Here is a 9,970-nt window from a genome sequence, read left to right as displayed (position 1 = left end):
GGAGGCAGGAGGATGAGGTGCTCCAGGCCAACCACTACATAGCCTGGGCTACATCATGAAATGGGATGAGGTGGAGGCAAGAGGATGAGATGCCCCAGGTCACTACATAGCCTGGGCTACATCATGACATAGCCTGGGCTACATCAAGTGACAGGATGCCATTGCTCACAGGTCTTTACCACTACACATTCTCTTTCTGAATTATAATTTTAAAAACACAACTTTTGGGGGCTGGTAAATGGTTCAGCAGTTAAGAGCACTGACTGTTCTCCTGAAGGTCCTGAGTTCAAACCCCACCAACCACATGGTGACTTACAACCCATCCATAATGAGATCTGACACCCTCTTCTGGAGTGTCTGAAGACAGCTACAGTGTACTTACATATAAAAATAAATAAATCTTTGGGCCGGAGTGAGCGGAGCCTGCGTGAGCAGAGGCTCTGAGTTCAGTTCCCAGCAATCACATGATGGCTCACAACCATCGGTAAAGCTACAGTGTACTCATATACATAAAATAAGTAAGTAAATAAATAAATCATTTTTTAAAAAAAGCCCACAACTTTTCCATTTTCATCTTTTTTGTTTTTTTCTGATACTGACCAAAAGCCTGTATGTGCTTTCTCTGATGGTCTAGGTTTTCCAAGTGTTCTCTGAAGACAACCTCTGTGTCCATCTCTTTCTACAGCCACTTGCTCCCTTCTGTGCCTAACCTGAAAGGCCTGAGGGGCTGAAGAGATGGCTCAGTGGCTAACTGAGCATACTGCTCTTGCAGAGGACCTGAGTTCGACTCTCAGCACCCATATCAGGCAGCTTACAGCTGCCTGCAAATCTAGCTCAAGGTCCGCAAACACTGGTTTCAGCAGGCACTGGTGCTTGTAAACGTGAGCCTGCATGTAGGTACGTGTACCACACACATGCCAGGTGCCTAGAGAGGTAAACAAAGGTATCCGATCCCCTGGAACTGGTTAGAAGCCACAGCAAGCCACAGCCTGATGTGGCTGCTGGAAACCAAACAAAGGTTTTCTGCAAGAACAGCTGTTGCTCTTAACTACTGAGCTCTCCTTCAGCCCCAAGTAAATGGAAAATTTCAAATATCTAAAAAGAGTGGCTGGTGCGAGTTGAGAGCATGTATCGCTCTTTCTGAGGACCCAAGAGTTTGGTTCTCAGCAGCCGCATCAGGTGGTTCACAATTGCCTGTAACAACCAGCTCAGCGGGGACCCAATGCCTCTGATCTTCATGTCACCTGCACTTATTTATGCACATACACACAGAGACATACAGAAGCACACACATATATTTACTTAAAAATATTTTTAAAACCACTGGTAGTAGCGCATATCTTTAATCCCATGAAATCAGGATCCTGTCTAATCACAGGCCAATGGATTTCAACCCACCCACTCTGAGACCAAGGTAACTCTTTTATTTATTTATTTTTTTGATTTGGTTTTATTTTGCCGTGTAAGTGTTTACCTGTATGTGTAGGAGTTCTTTCATGCTACCCTGGTGCCCTCAGAGGTCAGAAGAGGACATGAGATCCTCTGCGATTAGACTTGCAGACAGTTGTGAGCCACCATGTGATGGGGACTGAACCTGAGTCCCCTGTGAAAGCAGCCAGCACTCTAACCACTGAGCCATCTCTCCAGGCCCTGTGGTGACTCTTTTAAGACAGGCTATGTGCAGGGACTTCGATAAGTGTGCCTCCAGGTGTCCACAGGAGAGGAACAGCCCGAACGGTTGCTTGTGGCTGCAAGGATGCAGACTAAGGCTCACAGGCACGTGACGTTTATTGATCAGCAAGGTTCCGAGGCGATGAGCCACACCTGACCTCATCCCGGGCCAGCAGCAGGGACCAGACCCGCTCTGAGAGCCAGCGAGCTGACAGCACCCGGCTCCGTCACCTCATCAAGCTCACCAGCCACTCCAGAACACCTTCACAGCAGCCTCCAGAGAGATTCTGATGGGTTCCTCATCTGACTGGGGGGAGAGCCACGCTCATAAAAGCTTCCAGACCTCTGAAGTCATTTCCCCACTCCCACCTCCTCCCCTGTCCCTCGGGACCCTTCCTCTCTTGGCTGTGGAGGAAGAAGGACAGAACACACTCCACGCTGTGGACTGAATGCAAAAGAAGGAGCCCAGAATGGGAGCTCTTGGAGGGTGGGCCAAAAACCCCACAAGAAATAAGTCAACTCTGGGAAGCCTGAGAGTCCTCAAGGAAGTAACAGATCTATGCCATTAAGATGCTTATAATATCAGTGAGTTTGAGGGGAGGCTTGTCTACACAGTGAGTTCCAGGACAGCCAGGGATAGATATATAGAGAGAGACCCTGTCTTAAGAAAAATCCTAATAATAGGAGCTGGGGGGATTGCTCAATGGTTATAGCACTGGCTGTTTTAGGGGATGCTCGATGGTTATAGCACTGGCTGTTCTTGTAGAGGACTCAAGTTTGATTCCCAGCACCTACACGGTACCTCACAACAATTTATAATTCCAGTTCTAAGATATCTGATGCCCTCTTCTGGCCTCTGTGGACACCAAGGCATGATTTTGGTGCACAGACAGACAGGCGGGCAAAACAAACAAAAGCAACACACACACATAAACATTAAAAAGATATTTAAAAAGAAGTCCGAGAGCCTCTACCCCTCTACCCCTTGTCATCATGGGAAAAGGCGCCACTTATGAGCCTGAAAGTGGACCCTTAATTCACACTAGACCTGTTCGCTTTACTGTCTCGGACTTTCTGCCTCTGGGTCTCTGAAAAATAAACGCTGGTCACGAGCCGTCCAGTCTGACGTAGTTCTGTTACAGCAGCCCAAAGAGGTCAAGGTAGGTTTCAGTTCTGCTGTGGGTTCTGGCCCTTGAAGTCCTTCCTTTTTTTAAGCTAAGGTTTAGTTTTAGGTTTGTTTGTTTGTTTGTTTGTTTTTGGTTTTTTGTTTGTTTGCTTTTCAAGACAAGGTTTCTGTGTAACAGTCCTGGCTGTCCTGGAACTCACTCTGCAGAACAGGCTGGACTCGAACTCACTGAGACCCACCTGCTTCTGCCTCCCAAGTGCTGGAATTAAAGGTGTGTCACACCTCGGCCTTGCTTTTAAAACTTTTTCCTGCTTTTAAAACTGGCTTTTCAGCAGGGCGGTGGTGGCTGCTGCAACAGCAGCAGTGTGGCAGTGAGCAGCAGATGCCTTTAATCCCAGCACTCAGGAAGTAGAGGCAGGCAGATCTCTTGAGTTAGAGGCCAGCCTGATCTACAGAGTGAGTTTCAGGACAGCCAGGGCTACACAGAGAAACCCTGTGTTGAAAACAAACAACAACAAATCTGGCCTGTCATGAAACCGAGCAACTCACTATGTAGCAAAGGAGAGAACCTTGGACTGCTGATCCTCTTGCTGGGACTAGACACACGTGCCTCTACACCCTCACTTGAGGATCATTTGTGTTTTGTTTTAAGACTTATTTATTATTATATCTAAGTACACTGTAGCTGTCTTCAGATCTCATTACAGATGGTTGTGAGTCACCATGTGGTTGCTGGGATTTGAACTCAGGACCTTCGGAAGAGCAGTCAGTGTTCTTACCAGCTGAGCCATCTCTCCAACCCCTGAGGGTCATTTGTTACACAGCACTACATTATACACACTTTCCTTATGGAGCCTTCCCTGTCCGTTCTCCATGCTGTTTTGGCATTGATCAGAGGGCCGTGCTGTGACAACATCATGGCTATTAATTGATTAGGAACCGCCTTCCTTCCAGATCCAGGTTGGCTGCATCCTGTCGCTCTATATTCCACATATATACTGAACAGGGAGGGAGGAGTCAGGTTCGGGAACAAGCGGGCTGCTGTCCAATCAGTAGCTCATATTTGGAAGCTCATCTTGTCTGTTACAAGAGTGTCCACCTCGGAGAGAATATTCCCTTACTAACAGTTCCCCTGATGTTTCCACAGTAGCTCATCCTTTCACCTTCTTTGGAAACAATTTAAGAGTCCGTTCCCTGGCAAGCCGCGCGTTCCCTCTTCACTGAGAGAACGAGCGCTCCCATAAGCCTTTGCGCTCAAGGCGATGCTGTCCGACCTGGGAGTTCTCTTCGTTTCATTTCATAGTAAGTGTATTCGCAATTGGGTGAGCCTGAGGGTGCAATGATAGGATGAGGGCCAAGTTCAGCAGTTTTTGAGCCCCTGCTATTGTGCCAGTCTCTAGCTAAGGCCAAGACACAAAAGTGAAAGAGTAAAGTCCTTGCCCTTGAGTCTTGGGAGCTAGGAACCAAACTCTGGCCCTCTAGTAGAGAAGTAGAGAGTTCTCTTAGCTACTGAGCCATCTCTCCAGCGAGCACGGAGCACCTAGAGTCCTTGGAGGCCAAGCACCGGAGCTTGTGGTGACTGAGGGAGAATTAATCGCAAGAAAGAAGCTAGGAAAAGTTTCCTAGACAAAGGTAAGTGCCCAATTATGCTTAAGTTAACCAGGAAGGTTACATACGTTTGAGGGAGTGTGAGGTAGAGGAGGGCCTTGGTGACTGAGATGTGGAGCTGGGGACCATCCCAGAAGTGACAGGCAGTGGCTCTGCAGACAAGGAGACAAGACTGGGTCTCAATTGGGGGATGTTCGCTAAGGTCTTCCTGCAGAGGATAGAGCTGGAGGATGGAGAGGCTACGAGACGCTGCCAGCGCTTGTCCAGAGGCTTTGAAAGTAGCCTTGGGGATAGAGAGGAGAGAAGGCACTCGGTGAATACAAGGTTTCCAACCATAAACCAAGTACAGGGAGCCATGGTCCTGATCTCAGACTTTGGAGGCCTGGTATATCCTCCGAGGGCTTGGTCATTGTCACTTCTGGAGTGGTTGGGGTCTAATTTACCTTCCTCCCATCCTTCATAAAGTTAGGTAGAAACATTAGCAGGCAAACTGGATTTGCTGGTTGGAGGAAAGTCTCACTAAAATAGGCCCATGAACCTACTCCAAGTTTCCCACAGGGAACTCAGGCAACGATGAATGCAGATCTTTTCTCTGTCCCTCACAGCACCTGGGTCTTAGTGACTATCCATCCCTCTTGACAGAGATGCTACTGTCACCACCTAATGGGGCTGCTTTTATTTCTATTCATTTCTGCATTTGATCCCAAAATTAAGGCCCTGCAGGGCAGCTTCAGTGATTCTTAATTTTTCTACAAGAGTCTCATACCATAGCTCAGGTTAGCTTGGAACTAATCGTGTAGCCAAAGCTGGTCTCGAATTTGTGCTGATCCCTCCAGCGCCGTCTCTCACATGCTAGAATTATAGGCAGAGCCACCACACCTGGCTCAGAATGGTCTTTTAAAAATACATTAGAGGCCCAGTTGTGGTGGCACACACCTTTCATCCCAGCACTTGGGAGGCAGAGGCAGGAGGATCTCTGAGTTTGAAGCCAGCCTGGTCTATAGAATGAGTTCTAGGACAGCCAGGGCTACACAGAGAAACCCTGTCTCAATAAAATAAAACAAAAACAAAATACAAATTAGGGGCTCAGTGGTTAAGAGCACTTGTTGCTGTTACAGAGGTTCCATTCCTAGCACCCACACGGTGACTCACAACTATCCCTAACTCTAGTTCCGTGGGAGCCAATGTCCTCTTCTGGACTCTGTGTGTGTGAGATACACATGGTGCATATATATTCATGCAGGCAAAGCACCCTGTGATGGCTCTCCACGGTTGTCAGCTTTTCTTTATCTGGAATGAACTACAATTCAGAAATGGAGGGCACACCCTTGAGCCTGATCCGGAGGCAAGGAGACAACAGGCCTGTAATCCGGCTCCTGACGTGGAATGACACATGCTTTTGATCAGGATTAACACATGCCTTTAACCCAAAACTTGAGACACGCATATAATCTGGGCTGTACCTTCTGCTGGAGACCTCCTATACAAGGCCAATGGGAAGAACAAAGGGTTGTTTTCTTTGCCTGCTTACACTCACTTTGCCAGGACATCAATTGAAGCCTACTTCCATCTCATACAGAAGGCCAGCAGAATCACCCAGTCTTGGGGGACTTAGCAACTACTAGATTCTTGGACTTTTCATTCACAGCTGCCCACTGTTGGGTTAATTGGACTGCAGCCTGTAAGTCATTCCAGTAAATTCCCTTTGTGTGTGTGTGTGTGTGTGTGTACATGATAGATAGATAGATAGATAGATAGATAGATAGATAGATAGATAGATTCATTCCATAAGTTCTGTGACTCTAGAGAATCCTGACTAAAACAGATTTTGGTATCAGGAGTGGGGTATTCCTGTGACAGACCTGACTGTGTTTTGGGGGAAGATTGTGAAGAATTGTTAAACTTTGGGCTAGAAAAGACATTGAGTACTGAAAGCTCAGTGGATGCTCTGTGGGAGCTTGGTGGACAAGAATGTTGACAGCAGTGCAAAAGATGGAGGCCTGCCTGGCTTGTGAAATTTCAGAAGGAAATTTAAAGTCTCGATCAAGCCGTTTTGTTATTTTGAGTTGAGATTCTGTGGTTCTGGTTAGCAGGGGCTGAAGAACCAGCTGTGATTAACAAGATACCAAAACTACTAAAGTGAAACCTTTGGTTTGCTGGGAATTGGCTGGAAACCTCGATGCTGGTTGGTTGGAGCTGAGAAATTAGTGGTGATTAAGAAGAGACCAGCATCACTGAGGTGAAATCTTCTAGGAACTGTTTCCTGAGAGCACAGAGGAGCTATGTTCCAGAGTCAGCCAATGATGGGCCTCATGCTGCAGCTGGACTTGGTCATGTGTGAGAATCACCCAGGTGGCACTGGTTTTGCAGGAATGAAGGGGTTGTGGAGAACAGCTGAGGCACTGTGAGAGGCTAGGAGAGGCCATTAGTGAAGGTGCAGTCTCAGTGGCAGCTGAAGGCCCAGGATTGAAAAAAATCATGTAAAGATGCTGAGGACTGGCACCAGCAAGAAAATCTAAGAGACACTATTATTGGGGGACATATAATGCAGTTATAGCAAGAGACCCCAGAAGTTTTGGAGATGCCAGAACCTTGGAGGTATGACCTCCAAGAACAGCAGCAATGATGGAGTGGAGCCAGCTGGATCCCAGAAGACAAGCTGTGTGTGCTACAGAAGGCAGAGCTGGAGAAATGACCCAAGCCTTTGGAGGAGTCCAGAAGATTGAGAGACTTTGAATTTTAAGAGACTATGCCGGGGCTGGTGAGATGGCTCAGTGGGTAAGAGCACCCGACTGCTCTTCTGAAGGTCCAGCGTTCAAATCCCAGCAACCACATGGTGGCTCACAACCACCCGTAAGGAGATCTGACTCCCTCTTCTGGAGTGTCTGAAGACAGCTACAATGTACTTACATATAATAAATAAATCTTTTTTTTTTTTTTTTAAAAGAGACTATGCCATCGGTCCTAATCAGTCTGCACAGCCCAGAGAACCTAGTCATGGTGCTTGCCTGAGCATGGGTGTTGCTTTTATTAGTTTCTAACTTAATAAAAGTGCGGATGTTCTTGAAAAAAAAAAAAAGAGATTGGCTATTTTAAAGGGAATGAAAAAAATTTTTTAAGATTTATTTACTTGGGATGGAGAGATGGTTCAGTGGTTAAGGGCACTGACTGCCTTTCCAGAGGTCCTGAGTTCAATTCCCAGCAACCACATGATGGCTCACTACCATCTGTAATGGGATCTGATGCCCTCTTCTGCTGTGTCAACTCAGACACCATTGGAACTATCTCTCCAGCCCATGGGAATGGATTTTTAATGTGTTTGAATTTGTAAAGACTGTGGGACTTTTAAAGTTATTTATGGTTTTAGTGTGATATCTTGGGGATGAATGAAAAAGAAAGGGTTTTGGCTTAAAAGTGATGTTTGTGTATCAAGTTGACAAGGGATCAGTTGTACTGGCTGGTCTTGTGTGTCAACTTGACACAAGCTGGAGTTATCCCAGAGAAAGGAGCCTCAGTTGGGGAAACACCTCCGTGAGATCCAGCTGTAAGTCATTTTCTCAAATAGTGATCAGTGGGGGAGGGCCCAGTCCACTGTGGGTGGGGCCATCCCTGGGCAGGTGACCCTCCATTCTATAAGAAATCAGACAGAGGAGGCCATGGGAAGCAAGCCAGTAAGCAGCACCCTCCATAGCCTCAACTCCTGCCTCCAGGTTCTATCCCTGCTTGAGTTCCTGTCCTGACTTCATCTAGTGAGGGAAGTGATCTGGAAGTGAGAGCCAAATAAAGCCTTTCTTCCCCAACTTCCTCTTTTGGTCATGGTGTTTCCTCACAGCAATAGAAACTCTAAGACAAACCCATACACATAAAATAAAATAAATTTAAAAATAGAGAGAGGCCAGGGCCTGGACAGTGGCCAGCACTTACTTTTCTACCAGAGGGCCAGAGTTCAGTTCCTAGCACCCAAGTCAAGTAGCTCACAACAACCTGTGACTCTAGCTCTCAGATCTGGCACAGCCTTTAGGCCTCTGAGGGCACTTGTATCACCATGCACACATCCGCACACAGACATACGCATATACATATAATTAAAAATTTAAGAGCAAAAATACACATTAGTGTCATCCCCTGTTTAATAGGTCTTCTGTTTTATCATGTGCCTTTCCATTGCCTGCCTGGCCCACGAATCTGCCCTCTGCCCACCCTGGGACCTCCTGTCCTGTCCCTTCTGGCCCAGTGTGCTCCTTATGCTGGCTCTTGTCCCCAAATTCCAAAGTGATCCCTCCATTTATCTAGGGCACATTTATGTGACATCTACTCTGTGCCACACACTGGGGACTAAATGAACACAAATCTTTACTCTTGGGAAATATATCTGTGTATGTATGTATGTATGTATGTATGTATGCATATGAATGAATAAGGTCTTATGTCCAGGCTGATCTCAACCTTTCATTGGCTGAAAGGGAAAACTGATGTGTGACACACAGATATGCATAGCATCCATAAAACCCTGGGTTTGATTCCCAGTACAGGGAAAAGAAAGGATGTTAGGTGATCCATAGAGTGCCAAGAGGCTTGGAGGCCTCCAACTGTCATTACCCAACTGGAAATGGCATTACCCATCACCACTCTACAAGCTAACTAGGAAGTGGCACGGTTGCCTCCACCACACGCCAAACACTGCAGCCTGCAAGCTGACATGTGGGGTCTCTGGGCACCAAGTTCTGGGTGGATAGCCTTGGTGACTGAAGTTCCTCTCATCTGGTGCCACCTCTCAAAGACTCTGCCGCTCAGTGACACCATCCTGGGGGCAGAGTCTCCGAATCATGGTAGACCTTTGGTGGACATGGTTAAATGGTATGGTAGAGTGCTTGCCTAGTGTGTAGGAAGCGCTGGATCAGAGCCCAGCATTACAGAAACCTGTCCTGTTGGCAAATGTCTGTAATAGAATCATTTGGGAGGCGGCAGCAGGAGGATCAGAAGTTCAAGGTCATTCTTGCTACCTAACAAGGTTGAGGCTTGGTTGGGCAACATAAGACAGAAATGATGGTATGTAATGTATGTTTACAAGGATTCAAATATTATACAATGTATATATATCAAATATTACTGGGATATATGATACACTACCAGTGTATATGAATTTTTATACTTTTTAAAAATATATGTATTTGCCAGGCAGTGGTACCACACAGCTTTAATCCCAGCACTCGGAGGGAGGCAAAGACAGGAGGATCTCTGTGAGTTCAAGACCATCCTGATCTATAGAGCTAGTTCCAGGACAGTCAAGGGTACACAGAGAAACCCTGTCACCAAAATATATATATATATATATATATATATATATATATATATATATATATATATGTATGTATTTATTAACTGCATGTGTTTATGTATACTTTCAGGAGTGTAGCACATTTGTGTGGGTGTCCATTAAGGTTTGAGGGCATCAGAGCCCCTGAAACTTAGTCCCAGCACTCGGGAGGCAGAGGCAGGTGGATTTCTGAGTTCGAGGCCAGCCTGGTCTACAAAGTGAGTGCCAGGACAGCCAGGGCTACACAG

Source organism: Mus caroli, chromosome 4 (assembly GCF_900094665.2).
Source record: "Mus caroli chromosome 4, CAROLI_EIJ_v1.1, whole genome shotgun sequence".
NCBI classification, from domain to species: Eukaryota; Metazoa; Chordata; class Mammalia; order Rodentia; family Muridae; genus Mus; species Mus caroli.
Note: the sequence above shows the minus strand (reverse complement) of the source record.